We start from the raw sequence: 19,028 nt of genomic DNA on the forward strand, positions 1-19,028 counted from the left end.
ATACTGGGCTTTCTAGAAAGATAACTGAGAAACTCATCCTGATTCTTAGGTGACAACTTGAACTGAAGGATGACTACATCATTAGTACTAATCGACTAATTGAAAGTGAAAGAATAATTATTGTTTTTCAAAATAGATTTTAAGCAATATATGAAATTTTAGTGATAAATAATTTATCCTAAGTCATCCCCTAGAGACGTTTGGATTTCTGCTTGTATGACTAAGATGATGACGGCTGAAGTTAATTTAGTAATATTTATTTTCAATCAATGTCACATAGAAAAATGAAGACAGTGCTCTGGGTCCTGAAGTCCTGCTTCAAACCTATCTGTATGTCTAATTGCTTGTGCGCCTTGGGCAGATTCTGTAACTGCAAATTCCTGGGCTGAAAATTCTAGGAGGTTTTCCACGTTATAGGGTTGTTGAGGGAATTCAGTGAGGTAACTGACATGCCTAGTTCATAGCAGGTGGCCAACACTATTATTTGCTACATCAGACTGTTCACTCTTTCCATCAGCAGCAGGTAAAAATTCTGTTGTCACATTTTAGTCTTACAGATTAAAACAATGAGGGACATTTTTTCACATGCCATTGCTTCTTTACTTTTCAGTTGTGTGCTCTTCATTCATTGCAAGCTAGAACTTTAGGTACTTACAACATATATTGTATATAAAACTTATTTTGGGAACTTTGACTTGTGTGAGAACTTTGTAGGCTTTCAAACTCAAATATGAGATACAGTATATTGGAAAAATGGAGGCACCTCCCGTGTTCAGATTTTATTTTTTTTCTCTCTTACAAGGTAGAGTGTTATTCTTTCACCCAGGTTGGTGTGATCTCAGCTCAATGCAATCTCCACACCCTGGGTTCAAGCAATTCTTGTGTCTCATTCTCTCAAGTAGTTTGGATTACAATCCTCTGTCACCACACCGGGTAATTTTTGTATCCTCCTGTCCCACCCCTCGGAGATGAAGTCTCATTTTGTCACCCAGGCTGGAGTGTAATGATATGCTCTCAGCTCACTGCAAACTCTGCCTTTTGGTTTTAAGTGATTCTCCTGATTCAGCCTCCCAAGTAGCTGAGATCACAGATGCCAAGGACCATGCCTAACCAATTTTTGTATTTTTAGTACAGATAGTATTTCATCATGTTGTTCAGGATGCTCTTGAATTTCTGACCTCAAGTGATCCGCCTGCCTCAGCCTCCCTAAAAGCAGGAATTACAGGCATGAGAGACCATGCCCAGCTACCTTTTTAGTAGAGATGGGACTGTGCCATGTTGTCCAGGCTTATCTCGAACTCCTGAGCTCAGCCAATTCTCCCATGTCAGACCCTGAAATCACTGGGATTACAGGTGTTGGCTACCATGCCTGGCTATTTTTACCTTACCTTTTCATATTTAAAATATATATATTGCTATAATGTGTGATTCTTATTGGGTTCTTGGTTGTCTCTGGAAAATGTGGTGATAATCATAGAAAGACTTGCTTCATGGGATATGGCTTATAAGCTTTCTCTGCCTCAAGTCCAGGGCAGAAGATAATTTTTGTTAGTCTAGCTAGGGACCTATTGCAGAGATTCAGACATCTCTTTAGTGACCTTAATTAAATTGTGACACTATGCCTAAAGGAGGGTACCAGATTTTAGTTTTGCAGCACTGTAAGGTCATTATTCAATTGTAAATATGTCTTTTTAAATTTCAGTTTGAGTTAGAGTGTGTCAAAGCCCAGTCTTGCCAATAACAAAATGAAACTTTATGTTGAATGAAAAGAGTAAAGAGATGAGTGATTATTCACTGCTTAAAGAAGAGAAACTGGAGATTCTGACACAAAATAAATTACTTACATGACAACTGGAAGAGAGTAGAAATGAAAACTTGCATCTCCTAAACCACATATCTTTTTTCCTGATTTGCATGTTTTAGTAATTTATATCAAGGCAGTAATATATAACTATGCTTTGTATTTCAAAGATTTATAAAAATTGATGGTTGATACCTCTAGGTGGTATCAAGGCATCCCTTAACCTCTGCTTGCTGATTGGGTTTGACTAGTGACAATACCAGTCACCACATATACTGGCCCAAGACTGACCATTGTACTTCACAGCCAAGAGAGGTCATAGTGCCTTTGATGACCTCTTGCCAGTGCTCTGTGATGCCTCTCCCTCTCCAGTGCTGAGAATTTCTCCCTTCTCGGATTCTCCAGGCACAAGGAGAGCTAATAGAGTGGCCCTGTTACTACCTCATGGAATTTCACAATCATTTGTGGGCATGCTGCATAAGTCACCCTTTATTAAAGAACTCCTAGATGACTTTGGCTGTGGGAGCCATCTGCTTTCTACCTTCATCCCAATTGCTGTTGACAGATGTACAGATTATTTTGGATCTTGGGGACGTCATTAACAGGTAGACCAGATAGAAAGCTCCTTCTTGAGTGGTAGAGGAGGGAAACCGCCTTTTAGGTTAATTTGAGGATTTGAAAGAGTTCTTTTACTTGACATATGACTCCAAGAGTAATAACGTTTGCACTAAAATGCACTAAATTACTATGTCCTGAAATTTGAGTGTCAGAATTACTCTGAGCTTGTTAGATTTAACATTATATTTATTGCATGAGTACCAAGAAAAGAAACAATGTAAAACCACTTTAAATGTTTTTGTTAAAAGAATAAGAAAACTTAAGCTTGATAATAACTAGGATTTCTTTTGATCTTCTTAGGTCTAGTTTAGCTGGCTTGTGAAATTGTGGTATTTCAGAAAGAACTGCAGAAAGCAGGAAATGCTATGGTAGCCGAGTGTGAGGAGTTCGAAAATCACAGGCCAGCTCTGCAAAACAACTGCAAGATGAAGTGAGTATTGCTTCTTGCCAGTTACACTTCCATACCAGTACACTTCGTTAATATGTAAACTTGACCCAAGTCACATCTGTGTAAATCAGATTGATTTCAACATCCAACATTATACCCCCAAATACAATAAAGGTATTCTTTGTAATTTGAAAAAATTCTCTAGTAATAATATGATATTATATTCATAATAGTAATAACATGGAGAAGAAAACAAACACACCTAAATGTAAAAGTTTTGGAGTATCCGGTTTTATCCACTCTTACCTTTTGATTCTTATCTTGAGGATTACAATCAATCACTGTGTATTCTGCCCACATGCCCCAGAATTTTTTGATATGAATGAAAAAGATGGTGAAATCTGTGAAATATAACTTGTTTGTCTTCTGTTTGTAATTTTTAAACTAACGACCCTGTCATTTACTGGCATAAATCTTCTCAACTAAAAGAGTACAAACAGGATTAAAAAAACAAAAACAAAAAACTTTTCCTTTGGAAGCAGGCTGTGATTTGTTTTACAATAATTTCTTTTCCTATTTTGAATCATTTCAGATTGAGCATTCAGCATGGCTGAAGGCCCAGATACTAGATTATGCAGGTTCCATAAAAAAGTTAACTACTCAGAGGGGGCAGAGCAAGATGGCCAAATAGGATCAGCTCCAGTCTCCAACTCCCAGTGCCAGCGATACAGAAGAGGGTTGATTCCTGCATTTTCAACAGAGGTACCACGTTCATCTCACTAGGGAGTGCCGGATAATCTGTGCTGGTCAGCTGCTGCAGCCCAACCAGTGAGAGCTGAAGCAGGGCGAGGCATTGCCTCACCTGGGAACTGCAAGGGGGAAGGGAATTCCTTTTCTTAGCTGAAGGAAATTGAGGCACACAACACCTGGAAAATCGAGTAACTCCCACCCCAATATTGTGCTTTACCAAGGGTGTTAGCAAATGGCACGTGAGGAAATTATATCCCACACCTGGCCAGGAGGGCCCCATGCCCACGGAGCCTCCCTCATTGCTAGCACAGCAGTCTGTGATCTAACTGCAAGGCAGCAGCCAGGCTGGGGAAGGGGCACCCGCCATTGCTGAGGCTTAAGTAGATAAACAAAGCCACTGGGAAGCTTGAACTGGGTGCAGCTCACAGCAGCTCAAGGAGGCCTGCCTAACTCTGTAGACTCTACCTCTGGGGATAGAGCAAAACTGAAAAAAAAAAAAAAAAAAAAAAAAGGGCAGCAGAAACCTCTGCAGACGCAAACGACCTTGTCTGACAGCTTTGAACAGAGCAGTGGAACTCCCAACATGGAGGTTGAGATCTGAGAATGGACAGACTGCCTGCTCAAGGGGGTCCCTGACCCCTGAGTAGCCTAACTAGGAGACATCCCCCACTAGATGCAGGCCGACACCCCACACCTCACATCACGGGGTACACCTCTGAGACGAAGATTCCAAAGCAAGAATCAGACAGGTACACTCGCTGTTCAGCAATATTCTATCTTCTGCAGCCTCTGCTGCTGATACCCAGGCAAAGAGCGTCTGGAGTGGACCTCAAGCAATCTTCAACAGACCTACAGCTGAGGGTCCTGACTGTTAGAAGGAAAACTAACAAACAGGAAGGACACCCACACCAAAACCCCATCAGTATGTCACCATCATCAAAGAGCAAAGGCAGATAGAACCACAAAGATGGGGGGAAAGCAGGGCAGAAAAGCTGGAAATTTAAAAAATAAGAGCACCTCTCCCCCTCCAAGGGAACACAGCTCATCACCAGCAATGGATCAAAGCTGGACGGAGAATGACTTTGACGAGTTGAGAGAAGGCTTCAGTCCCTCAAACTTCTCAGAGCTAAAGGAGGAATTACATACCCAGCACAAAGAAACTAAAAGTCTTGAAAAAAGAATGGAAGAATGAATAACTAGAATAATCAATGCAGAGAAGGCCATAAACGAACTGACAGAGATAAAAACTATGACACGAGAAATACGTGACAAATTCACAAGCGTCAGTAACCAACTCGATCAACTGGAAGAAAGAGTATCAGTGATTGAGGATCAAATGAATGAAATGAAGCAAGAAGAGAAGTCTAAAGAAAAAAGAGGAAAAAGAAATGAACAAAGCCTTTAAGAAGTATGAGATTATGTGAAAAGACCAAATCTACATATGATTGGGGTGCCTGAAAGTGAGGGGGGAAATGGAACCAAGTTGGAAAACACTCTTCAGGATATCATCCAGGAGAACTTCCCCAAGCTAGTAAGGCAGGCCAACATTCAAATTCAGGAAATACAGAGAACACCACAAAGATACTTCTTGAGAAGAGCAACTCCAAGACACTTAATTGTCAGGTTTACCAAAGTTCAAATGAAGGAAAAACTGTTAAGGGCAGCCAGAGAGAAAGGTAGGGTTTCACACAAAGGGAAGCCCATCAGACTAACAGTAGATCTCTCAGCAGAAACTCTCCAAGCCAGAAGAGAGTGGGGGCCAATATTCAACATTCTTAAAAGAATTTTAAACCCAGAATTTCATATCCAGCCAAACTAAGTTTCATAAGTGAAGGAGAAATAAAATCCTTTACAGATAAGCAAATGCTTAGAGATTTTGTCACCACTAGGCCTGCCTTACAAGAGACCCTGAAGGAAGCACTAAACATGGAAAGGAACAACCGGTACCAGCCATTGCAAAAACATGCCAAAATGTAAAGACCATCGAGGCTAGGAAGAAACTGCATCAACTAATGAGAAAATAACCAGTTAATATCATAATGGCAGGATCAAGTTCACACATAACAATATTAACCTTAAATGTAAATGGACTAAATGTGATGGTGACATAGAAGTCTCCATGTTGATCTTGGGATTTTCTTTTCTATTTGTTACCCCAATGCTAACACCAGTTAAGTAGTTTCACAGATTCCTTATGCATGCACAGGAGGAGCAGGGTGATTTAGTAAAGAGAACGTTGCCCTCAGAATCAGAGAACTGTTCTTCTTTTTGACCCCAGTTTTGAAGTTAGTTGTTTGATCTTGGACAAGTTACCTTAATTTCTGTGGACCTCAGTTTCCTCATTTGTAATGGGGAAAATAACACCTATTGAGCCATGATGAAAAAGATGAAATGAGGTGGGTTTCAGTCCAGTGCCTGGGACATAAAAAACACTCAGTAAATGGTGATTGGTATGATTTTATTACAGTGTCTTCACTGTGGATACATCTTTGCCCCTTCCTACTTCATAAGAAGGATATTGAAGCTGAGATGTGTATTTTTCAGTTTTTTTCAAGCTCAAAGAAAGTGTGTATGTGTTACCAGTTCAACTGCTTTTTCACACTTGTTCTGAGCCTTGCTTGTTCCCATTTGCACTCTTTCTTCATCAGTTTGTTGCTCTCTTCTACCAGCAATGCTTTATTGTTATCTCTTTACTCATTTCTACTTATTTCTGTTCTTCTTTTTTTTTCAGTTATGTTTGTGAAACTTCTCATGGCTGAAACCATAGTCTTATGTTAATACAAATAGTTGAACGGGACAGAACTTTTTGCACATGCATGCATTGCTGAGGGCAAGCTTCTTTCTCATCGCATCATAGGAAGGCATTGCAGGAGAGTGGGACACATGCCCTGGCTTTGCCTTAAGAAAGAACAGTAGCTCTTGGACCTGCTAATTGTGTGACCCAGGCTCAGTAAGCTTTAGTTCCCCATCTATAAAATGGGAGCTGTGAGAGTTCCTTGACCACAGATATGTTGTGAATGCAGGTTCTTACTTCCTTGCCTGAAACTCAGGCCGTATATTGTGGATTTCATAGCACACACAATCTACAGCATGCGAGTTCTGAGGCACCTGCTGCAGTGAAATGCATTAATTATTTTGCAGTCAACTGTATGAATAGTCATCCTGGTATAAATACAGATAATAAATGGGTTCACAACTTTTCAGGTCAAACTTTTTAACCAAATGAGTTCAAGTCTGGCTAGGCTTTGAAACTAAATAAATTATGAATACATTTTTGGTTTTCAGAGCTTTTGGGGTATGAAAATTGTTCATGATGGATTCTGAAATTATACCATGTTACAAAATACATATGAAGCTGTTGCTGGTACAATAAACTTTCAATGAATGTTTTTGATTGTTACTACCATGACTTCAGAAACTGTTTAAGGTGCAAGTTTGTCCTTATTATTGTTCTCTTCAATTTTCAAAAAATAATACTCTCAAGTGTATGAATTTTCTTCTTTTCCTTGTTCACTCACTTCTGAAATTGGCTTTTTATACTCTGCAGCCCTAGAGAATAAAGTGTACTGCAATCCAAACGGTCTTTGATCAATCTTCTGTCTGTGGATTAATAAGTGGCAATATGGTGCTCTGCAATGGTGCTATACATCAGGATTTCTTAAATAATCCTTTCAAGCACAAAAGAATTCTAGCACATATGGTTACACCAAGGATCCCAAATTATCAAATGGAGGTGTGGAGGGTAGTCCTTCCATTTCTGACCTTGAGTTTGTAGTTAATACTAAGCAAGGGTCAAAGAGCTTAAGCAAGATGCCAGACACCTGGATAAGGCTTTCAGAAATTGCCATCTGATAGTCATTAACATCACTGCCAAAAGCTCACTACCGGCAAAGAGTTCACCATCTCTGCACTTGCTGAAAGCTTTCAAAAACATTACTTCCAGTTCTCCAGGAAGATATATATTTGCAGAAGACACGGTTGTCTCTGAGAAGCCTCAGGTGAAAACATTTGAAAAACAAAGAAATGACATCTTGGAAGCACTCACAGGCAGTGCAGCCTTGAAGCTACACAGGGACAGTTCCTCCAGACAACACTTCTCCACACCCTTTCCAAAAGCAAAAAAAGAAGCCTTAAAAGTGAAATGTATCTGGAAGGTTAGCTATCTGGAAAAAGCATTGTGTGCTGCTCTGCAGTTTGGTAGCTACCCTCTCCTGCCCCTACCAATGATACAGGGTTCCTGGGAGCGTCAGCAGGAAAGACTGGCAAGGCCTAATGTTTCCTCAACACACAGATATGTTTAGATACTAACAGTTCCCTTTCCTTTGCTGTCTGTTGCTTTCATGCATTTTATTTTATTATTGCCACTACAATTAACTTAAGTGGTTGAATCATTAGTTTTGTGGATCTTATGCATCACAATTTGCTATTTTCAATGATAACAATTTATTTTCAAACTAACAGAGCTCTTTAGAAACCTCTTGGTATCTTCATGCAATTGGTAATATTCTTGCCTTGGTTCCTTCTGAACCTTAGGCCTTGGCAGATCACATGGTGCTTCTCCCAGTCCTTGTTCTCACAGAATGCCCCATCAGTTACCCACTGAGACAAAGCACAGACTCTCCTTTCCTCCACAGCAGAAGTTCATCTAAATTATGAGGAGAAAAAAGGATGGCTTTTAGCAAATAAATGGATAATTCATATTTGCTAAACTTGACATATAGACCATGCAATATGGTATTAATAAGCATCTTTATAGTTCTGTGAATAGATTCAGTTTATTAAGATAAACAATAAATGTACAAAAATCTGTTAAAGCAAAAAAATGGAGATGATTTATAAAGGTGGAACAATCATACACATCTTTTAAAATATTTTGGTATTGAAATACAAACAGGTTTTTTTTGTTTTGTTTGGGTGAGTGAGGGCAGTCTTACTCTGTCTCCCAGACTGGAGTGTAGTGGCATGATCTCCACTCACTGCAACCTCTGCCTCCCAAGTTCAAGTGTTTCTCCTCCCTCAGCCTCCCGAGTAGCCTGGACTACAGCCATGGGTCACCACACCTGGCAAATTTTTTGTATATTTAGTAGAAATGGACTTCACTATGTTGGCCAGGCGGTCTCAAACTCCAGACCTCAGTTAATCTGCCCACCTCTGGCTCTCAAAATGCTGAGATTACAGCTGTAAGCCACAGTGATTTGTGTGGATAAGGGTCTCACGTCCATATGATTGCAGCAAATTCAAATGTGGTAGTGGGCTCTGGAGCATGATTGTTGTAACAGTGATGAATGGGTGTTGTAAGTAACCACACCAGTGGGTTACACAGGCTGTGATTTGAGTCACTAGCAGACTTCTACCAATACCTGGTCCCCAAAGTAGACCAAACTGACTCCATATTTCTGGGCTGGAGCTTCAGTGTCTGCATGTTTAATATAGTTCTCTTCCACAAGTGCCAGTGTGGCAAGACAAGGGTTAAACAGGAAAGAAAAACATGTTTTCCTCTGCTTAACCAGCTCATTCCAAGGACGGTTACAAGATAACACTGCCTGAAAAGTCGAGGCCAAAGGATAGGTTTCCAAACATCCAACACTGAAGCAAAGTTGAAAAGAAAAATGAATACCTGTACTCTCTCCTTCTCTGAACCATTAATTATAACAATGTTTCCCAATGCCTGTATTTAGTAAGACTTGAAGGTTTCTGTTTTTCTTTCAATTCAGCAGCAAGGTCACAAGTTATGCAAGGCTACAAGTTATGCTAAGTCAACAGTTACACTATAAATTATGTAACCTGCCATAGTATAATTAGCTGCTTTAGTTCTGCTTTTGTAATTTTGCTTATAAATACTCCACTCAGTCTTTGTTCAATGCTCAACCTTTTTGGATGTAAGTGTGCTGAGCCAGGGTACCTAAATAAATCCTTCTCTTTTCCCCTATCAGTCTCTCTGGTCCTCTGCTTCCTGCAACATTATTGGTGAAACAGCCAGGAGTGGAGATGACAAGTTTACTGTCTCCTTTGCCTCTAGGGTCTTAAGCCCTGGGTCTCAGGAGTCCTGTGAGCCCAGAAGCACCATTGAGAGAACTTTAGTCTGGAGGGGAGATCAGCCCTTTTGTGACCTGGCACCCCTACCCAGCGTTGCAATGGTACATAAGGGGTTACAGGATGACTCCAGAACAGCCAGCTTCAGAAATCACAGTAAGATATTGGGATTGAAACAGGACCGATTCCATAAGGACCAAAGGGGAGCCAAATAACCTCCTAGGGTGTAACCGGTAATCCAACCCAGAGGGGGTACAGGCAGTGAGAGTGGCTCACTAATTTAGAAGAAATTTACACCCCAACCAACACAGCATGTGAGAGTGGCTGGCTAAGTCAGCTCAGAAGAAAACTGAAGGTAGTGAAAGTGGCTCACCTCCCCAACTGGGAACATGGGAACTAGGATTGGGGTGGTGTGTGAAAGTGTGTGAATGGAGAGGCCTAACTAGGTTAATCAGCAACAAAGTGAGGAACCACAAGTCTCTTAGCAAAGACTGCTCCAAGCCAAGTGTGCAGCCAAACAAGACAAGTGGCAATCTGCACATGGCTAATAGAAACTACCCCACAACTGCAGCAGTTGTGGTGGGATTAAGAGACTCTCCAAAGCTAAGTAATATCTAAAAGCCCCCACAATAGGAGAAGGTATAGCTGGTCCCAAACAAAAGTAAAATGTCAGCAAGACTGCATCATAACTGGAAGGAAATGGAAAGAGTCATCAAAGCATACACCATTCAAATATATGCTAAACACAATTTTAAGAAAAACTTTCCAGGGGACTATAAAATTAAGCTAACCCCTAAAAGGTGAAAACCTCTCTGTAAAGTAAACTGGACCTCTTTTGGTGTTAAATAGGTGACCAAAAACACTATACACAGGGAAACAATTGGTCATGTGTTTGAGGTAATGACAGGGGTCTGAGGAGAGTCAGGGCACACAGACCAATTTTCTTAAATTAACTCATAATTAAATATAATACAAACAAGAACAGCATGAATCCAGCCCTGTTTAGCAGCTTACTGCAAAACACTTGTAGCACAGGCTGAGACAAAAGTGAAAATAAAAGCAACTTCACCAGCAAACACTGAGTTAAGAGAAAGTCCCAAGGACAGCAAGTAAAACTAGTTTTACAAAAACTGCAAAAGGAAAAAAAATTCTCCTCCATATGTCATAGCCTACCCCACTTTGCTGAGGCCAACAGTCCCCCAAGAGTCAGGTTCCATTGCTAGCACACCCCAAGTGTGGGAAGAATCAGAGCCTTGAGAGGCCAGGGAGTCAGGATAGTCAACCAGGCCATCTCAAATCTGGTCATGCGCAAGCTATGCAAATGCCTTTCAGGGAAATGTGAGGACTCATCTATTAAAATGACCAGTGCCACATCCAAGTGGGGAAGGGGACAACACACCTTCATCTATCAGCTCTTTTAAACCACTAACCTACTAAATTTAAACTACCACACTCCCTCCTACACAGAAAAGCCCCAAGCTTTCATAGGTCTAATGCAGTCCATCTTTATAACACACAGTCCAAACCGGTAAAATTACAGGCAACATCTCCTAATGTTGTTTAACACAGAGGAGTGCCACAGGATAACACAGGGAGCTCTTCACTGTCGAGAAGCCAATTCACCAGGAAACACAGAAAATGCTCAGGTGTATACTCAGGGCCAGTTCCCAGAAGCAGGACCCAACTGGGACCCAGATAATGCAAGCCAGCATCAGCACCTGCGAAGTACTGGGAGGCACCAGCGATACAAGTGGTACAAAATGCTTATACTTTAATAAATCTCATTCCAGCAAGTGCTACCTGATTTACAGTTGTAACTTAAACAGTGTCTTCTTTTATATCTGCTTAGCCCAAGTTAGTCAACTTATATTTGCATTTCAACAAAACAAAAAAGCTATGCAACTCACCTAGATGAGGCTCCCACAAGTTCAAAGACTCTCCCACAAACTTTTTTTTTTTTTTTAGATTGGTATTATAACATTTAGTAAAATAATGCTGTGGGTTAATAGAAACAGCAAAGAACCAAATAATTAAAATGCAAGCTATGTAAAACCCCAACTAAAACTCAAAAGTGTCTAATGTATTCATTCATTAGCTAACTAAAAGCCCCTCAAAAGACTATATATAGTCTGTACTATATATAGTACAATATAATAAAGTATGCAAAACAACTGGCAATTTTCAGTTATCGAAATTGTGGATTTTGCATTTTGTATCCTTTTCGAAATCAAGAAAAAAATTTTTTGAATGTTATATAACATACATATAAAACAAGATAGAAAAATATATTATAAACTTGTAACAATGGCTGTAAATACATTATCTTACATGTTTCTCACAGGCAATAGGTTGGTTATGGTACATACATAGCATGAAACTAAGATAATAAAGAATAGACAAAAATACATGTCAGCTGTACGATAACATACAAGCGACACTCCCATCTACCCAGGCTAAAAAATTACATAGTACTGTCAGAAAAAAAGCCTTAAAAACTACATATTTTAATAAGAAATAAATTCAAGAAAGAATGATAATACTGAGAACCAAGGCATTCAGAGATTTCAAAAGTCATGCTTTTTTCAGTTGATCCAAAATTTTGTCAACCAAGTTTTCAAAAGGTTGTTCAGAGCCAACATTATCCATAAATGTCACACATTTATTATTTCATATATTTACTTTCTTCCACATAAAAGACCTTTTATAAACATCTAAAATGTCCAGGTATAACATAGTTGAGATGAAACTGGATCAAATACTGGTATTGTTTTTAAAAATTATCACCTCAAGTGTTTGAGTGTTGCAAACTTATTAAAGCAACCAAACAATATAAAAATCAAAATGGCACAGCATATACTGTAAATAAATCAAAACTGTGTCTGCAACAGAAAGACAAAGCAATGGCATATTAAACCAAAGCTAGCTGGATACAAAACAATGAATGTCTATTGCAAAGTATAAATAAACTGACAACGGTTTCCAAGTGAGATAAGATGGTACGGGAGGTCACCAAGAAGGTAATGACTCCACTTCCTGCTGACCTCTGACTGTGATGCTGGGAAGGTGTGGAAGAGGGGATGAGTTGCTAAGCTGGGGGGGAGTCCACTGTCACTTGAGATTTGCCACATCTGGTACTGAGCAGTTAATGATTATTCACTCAAGTGTTTAGATATAGGCTTTGTATACAAATTGCTTCAACTATATAACTAGCTGTTTCAGCTTCTTGAGAAATTAGAAGTTTAAGCTGAAATGGGGTTGAGTATTTATATACACTATGATGTTAGTTTTTCACATTCTTTTAAAGTTAACAGGTGAGGGAGGCAGAAGTTACTGAAACAGTAAAAGGATACACTACACCAGTTATCTGGTATGATATAAAGACATGTGATTAAATCTGGGTGATTTAAAACATTGTTTTCCAGAATGAAAATCACAAAGATTCACTTTTCTGAAAACATTTGCTAGGTATCCTATTATCTCAAATTATTTAAAAATAAAATAAAAATCAAAACCAAATGAATGCATTCCCCTTATCCAAATAAAACAAAGCTCTAATTTTGTCTGTAAACTGAAGTTCGGATGACACATCATTTTTATCTCAGAATCCTTTGGCTTAACATTGAATATTGGAATAACCAAAAGTATTAAATTATTTTTTAAAGAATGATGTTTTAAAACTTACTAGTCAGGCATTAGAAAAGTTATCAAATCTTTTCACAGTATCAGATTTGGCAAATTTGCATCAAGGTAATGTGTGTGGCAAAAATCACATAATTCAAACCATCAACTCATTTGTCTCCCTCATATCTTTTTTCACATACTAGATGATTGAGTAACATGCATTAACTTGTATTCTGAGGGAGGAGTTGATCTTTATGAGACACTTGACTAAATGACCATGAAGGAAAATAAGGCACTTTCTTTTCTTTAGACTTATTCCAATACTTAAAAAATAATAATAATAAAAAAGACAAAAAGGCTCTTCTGGTCTTTTGTTTCTTGACAGCCACCAGAAAAAAAATCATTTAATGAAATAAAGGGTTTCCTTGTTCTTTTTTAAATAATACTTGAAAGTATAAAATGCTACATTTCCAAAAATATATATTTTTTTCTGCACCAGCACCCTTGCATAGTAAACGTATCTACTTTTTGTACGTTTGTTTCAATGCACTACACTGTATCTACAATTTCATTACATATATACAGCAAATAGGCAAGCATGGTTTCTACATCCTTAATGATTGTTTTCCATACAGGGAGGTTTAAAAAAAAATACTTGAACAGTTTGCCCAGCAACGTGACACATAATGCATGTACCTTGCTCTCACACTTTTTTAGAAGGTGTAAAATGAAGATTCAGTAATTTTAACTCAGGTGTTTATCTTTTTCAAAACAGTGTTGCAGTTTTGTTATTTGCATTACTTTTCAAAACTCCTTACGTTTTTCTCTCATGGCACACTTTCTTCTAATATTTCAAATTTTGGCAGGCAATATAAAAAAGGCTGCAACTTCTGCTGAGGGCACTGTAGTGACTAAACAGCACATCAAATTTTGAATACTTTTGAAATCACTTCACCAATGATATCTCTGACCGAAGGTTCATGCATGATGCAGCATCACACAGTACATTCAGAGAGCTTTGACTTCACTATGAGAAGAAAAAGATTCCTAGAAGTCTCTTACAGTAACTACCTCTGTCATTGAGTAGTTAAGGGCCACCTGTCTCCCCTTCTTAAGAGAGGCCTTCTTACCGTTCGCTTAGGATGGGATATTAAAAGATGATCAGTGCTGTGGGATAAATTGGGCCTTATTGCTTTACTACTATTCAGTGCAGGTTCTAGAATCACTTTCATCCAACCAGGAAAAAAAAAAAAAAAAAAAAAAAAAGCTGAGTTGGAGGACAATTTCTTTGTCTTTTGTTTGGTTAGATGGTAAGACGAATGAACAAGTGCCTCAGCTCGCTGCACTGATGACAGGCAAGCAAAGGCAATTACCAGTTAACTGATCCCAGGCAGGCATGGTCAGGTCATCATTAGGCTAAGAGTTCAGAGGTTAGAAGGTCATAAGTTAGTTGCCGGTGGCAGCTCGGTCTGTGGTCACAATCCTGTGGTAAGGATGGACACGTATATTGCGCGTTGGATAGCCACCGCACCTAATACACCACTAGGTTCAACAGGACACTCAAGGATTGATGTAGCTGGTGCCAATGTGTAGGGGTACTCATAGGGTGTATAGATTAAACCAGCTTCAGGCCCTGGAGGAACTATCACAGCAGTTGGGTGAGGAGTTCCGTTTGGCATGACAGCGGTCTGTATTTGTCTGATCAAAGGCATTATGGTAGGGCTAGCTGGAGTAGGAGTAGGCAGGGCAGCTGGAGGGAGAACCGACTCAGGCTCAGTAATGATCCTTGGAGCAGCCTGGGCTGTTGCTGCAAGAGAAAACGCAATGGCTCGTGATTTAATGTTGGCATCTCTGTAGGTGCCATTCAGAATCACAAGGTCCATCACAGCTGCATCATCTTCAGGCTGTCTTCTCCTTCTGCTGCAGGTACCAATAATTTCTTCACTTCTTCAACTCTGTCTTCAATTTGATTTCTGTTCTGTTCTGAGCATCTTCCACAGTGATTAGTACATGTAAATCTTCATTTAGATACTCCCAATTGGGCTTGCCTCTATTTTGCTCCTCCTTTTTTTAATCCCTCATTGAGCCTTTGCCTCCGACCATGATTTTACATCCGGTTTGTGCTTCAAGTTGTTTGGCCATAAGTCCTCTAGGTCCAAGGATTCTCCCAACAAAATAAAAATCTGGGTATTCTTTTACAGGCACATAAAGTTTGTCTTGTAAATGAACAATAGGTCCCACAGCATCAGGCAATTCTGCACTCCTTATCTCTGTACTGCCATTTAATTTGCCATTGTACATGTCTTTCCGTACTCTGCTAATTTCTTCGTCCAGCAACCGCTCGAGGTAGTTGAATATGTCCCCGAAGTTAGGCAGGCTGCTCATGACCTCCTAGGGCTTCCGCTTCTCCTTGGTTTCCACTTCCCCGACCATACTCCCCTCTCCGCAGCTCACTCCGCCCGCCGAAGAAGAGAGAGGGGCGGGGACCAGCCCCGGCCGCAGGCCACCTCCGCGCCGGCTCCCGCTCTGGCTCCCGCACGTGGCCCCCGGGCAGCTGGCACCGCGCGCTGGCGCGCTCGCGCGCCCCCTGCAGGCGCTTTCCGTCCGGGCCAACGCACTCCCAGCCGCGGCCGCACTCTGCCGCCTGGCTCGGCGCTTCCCTCAAGAGGCAGGCTAGCGAGCGGAAGGCGGATCTCGGCTGGCCCAGTGCGTGCGCGGGGCGCCGGCCGCTGGCCGCTGGCCGCTGGCGCCGGACGAGGAGGAGCCGCGGCCCCGGCTCGCTCGGCTGGTAGCGCCCGCTCAGCGCCGCCGTCGCCTGTGCCGCAGGCTGGACGGTCTCTCTGGGCTGGTAGCTGCAAGGGCGTCTCTGTAGCTGCTGCTGCAGCCGCGCTCTGACTGCCTCCCCCTGCCCCCGCCCCCCTCCCTTACTTGGAGGCGGAGTTGGCCTCCTGTCCCACAATCTTTAGGTAAGCACTAACCTTAAAACCTACAACGAGACCATCCTGGCTAACACGGTGAAACCCCGTCTCTACTAAAAAAAAAAACAAAAACAAAAACAAAAAAACGAGCCAGGCGAGTTGGCGGGCGCCTGTAGTCCCAGCCACTCGGGTGGCGGAGGAAGGAGAATGGCGTGAACCCGGGAGGCGGAGCTTGCAGTGAGCCGAGATCCCGACATTGCACTCCAGCCTGGGTGACAGAGCCAGACTCCGTCTCAAAAAACAAACAAACAAACAAAAAAAAAACCCTACAACTTGCCAAACCATAAATATGCCTTGATGCAGTACGTGGATGACCTTCCTTTAGCAGCCCCAACCCAGGATGACTGTTTGATCAAAAACCCAGACCTCCTCATCTCCTGTGAAAAGCAGGTTACAAATGACCCTTTTTTTTCATAAACTGCTCAAATATGTAGGTTTCATAGTAAGTCATGTAGAGTGCCAGCTTGGCCATAAGCAGAAGCAAGCCGTTTGTACACTGCCAACCACAACCACTAGTTGTCAAACAAGAAATATTCTTAGAAACAACAAAATTCCACCATATCTAAATCCAAATTTTTAACTGATGCCTAAGCCATTATATAAAATTACATAATGGGTAAGAATTAAAGCCTCCTCTGGAAACCTAAACAGCAAAAAGCATTTAAACGAATCAATAAAGCCTTCACTGAAGTCCTAGGGTTCGAACTGCCAAATGTAACTAAGCCTTTCTTTCTATATATCCATAAATGAAAAGAAATGGCTATAGAGTCCTTAAATTATAAAATTACAGCATTGTCCAGTGGCATATGTATCTAAACAGACTCTGTGGCACTAGGATGGCCTCCTTGCCTTAAGGCATTAGCCACTACTGCCTTGCTAATGGAAGAGGCTAACAAACTGACTTTGAGACGACAGTTAAGTGTCCAGGTGCCACATTCAGTCAAAACTCTGATGACCCAAAGAAAGAACCACTGTTTCTCAAATTTGAGAATAATGCAGTACCAAGGGCTTGGATACAAAAACCATTACATTACTTAGAAAACAGTAAACACCTTAAATCCGACCACCCTACTTCCAGTCAAACCTGAAGCTCCCCTCCACAGCTGTATCTAAACAGTGGGAGAGGTATTTTTCTGAACAGGGAGATCTTACCAATCAACCCCTCAAAAACCCAGATATCAAATACTTCGTAAATGGAAGTATTTTGTGCTAGAAAGAATCCAACAAGCCAGAAATGCAGTGGTAACATTAAAATCTCTAGTAGAAGCTCAATCTCTGTCTACTGGAGTGTGAGCACAAAAGGCAAAATTAATAGCCCTAACAAGAGCCCTTTTGCTACCAAAAGACAAAAAGGTCAATATTTATACAGACTCTAAATACACTTTTACCACTCTACATGTTCATAGAACTGTATATAAAAAGAAAATCTCTTAACAGCTGGAGGCAAATAAATAAAGTACAAAGAAAAAATCTATAGCCCTTAACAGCTCTATAGACTCCAGAAAAAGCAGCAATAATGTGTTATTGGTTGTACCAAAAGGCAGAGACATCAAAAGCCAAAAGAAACAGGAAAGCTAATAAGAAGGCAAAACAGGAAAAAATAATTTTGCTGCGTTTTTAAAAAACCTTAAATATGCTTCTCATCCTAGAACCTCCACTCAGAAGATCCTAAGTTACACTCCAAATAAGAGGGCCTGGCTTACCCAAAAACTAGAAAATACACTATGAAAAAATGGTAAAAATTCTATAATAGAAAATTAGCCATTCCAGAAATCATAGCCCCTAAATTTGTAAAGCTAATTTATAAAAAAAACTCATATAAGAAAAACGGCACTAAAAATTTCTGAAATGCTACTTCTAAGTACCAGGACTCACTGCTGTCACTCAAATAGTTTGTGAACAATGCGTAACTTATGCTTAAAACAACCCAAGGCAAGTCCTATCCGGCCCCCAGGAATCCAAAAAATAAAAGCTATGCCTTGTAAAAACTTACTTGTAAACTTCACCAAACTGTCTCATGACAGGGTTTATTGTTATATACTAGCACTTATTTACACCTTTTTAAAACAAGTTAAGGCTTTCCCACCAGGACAGAAAAAGCAAACACAAGTGATTAAAATACTGTTTAAAAAACATTCTCCTCAGGTTTAAACTGCCTCTAACTTTAAGTCAAACAATAGTTCAGCAATTATAGTTGAAATAATTTAAAATCTAGCAAAGTTGTGTAAAACAAAATAAAAGTTACACACAGCCTACAAACCACAAATTTTAAAAAAGAAAATAAAACACATAAACCAAACACTCAAGCAGTTAATTGAAAAATTATCAAAAAACTCAATTATGATAGAATCAAATCCTGCCCATGGTGCTCATCCAGGTCAGGTGCACCCCCACTAAATAAACTAGGTATTCACCCTATAAAATTTTGTTCAATCAGCCACACTCAATCAAAAGTCAAATTAAAAGTAATTTCTGTAAACTAAAGAAATTATCCATCAAAAAGCAAATGCAGTCTTTAAAAATAGCAATACGAAATATTCATACTTAGGTATGAGTATGAATATACATTAAAAAGTATGTACATTTTTTAATGTACATAAAAAATGCCTTTATGCCTGAGAGAATAGACATGCTTCTTTAAACCTAAAGACTCTATTTGAGTTAAAAAATGAAACCCAACTTCTCTAGAACCCGTGTGCGGTGGACCCCATACTGTAATGTTATCCACACCCACTGCTGTTAAAATTGCAGGAATCATGCTTTAGATTCTTTATGGTGGGTTGAAACTGGCAGTACAAAACAAGTAAATGAGCCAGCAGGACCCAAACCATGAACCCAG

The 19,028-nt window shown here is 40.1% G+C and overlaps 1 pseudogene; it reads right to left on the reverse strand.

Annotated features, from left to right (window-relative positions):
- Nucleotides 1-14,657: 14,657 nt before the first annotated feature.
- LOC106995432 (KH domain-containing RNA-binding protein QKI pseudogene) lies at nucleotides 14,658-18,208 on the reverse strand (annotated as a pseudogene).
- Between the last annotated feature and the right edge of the window lie 820 nt (nucleotides 18,209-19,028).

Source organism: Macaca mulatta, chromosome Y (assembly GCF_049350105.2).
Source record: "Macaca mulatta isolate MMU2019108-1 chromosome Y, T2T-MMU8v2.0, whole genome shotgun sequence".
Taxonomy (NCBI): domain Eukaryota; kingdom Metazoa; phylum Chordata; class Mammalia; order Primates; family Cercopithecidae; genus Macaca; species Macaca mulatta.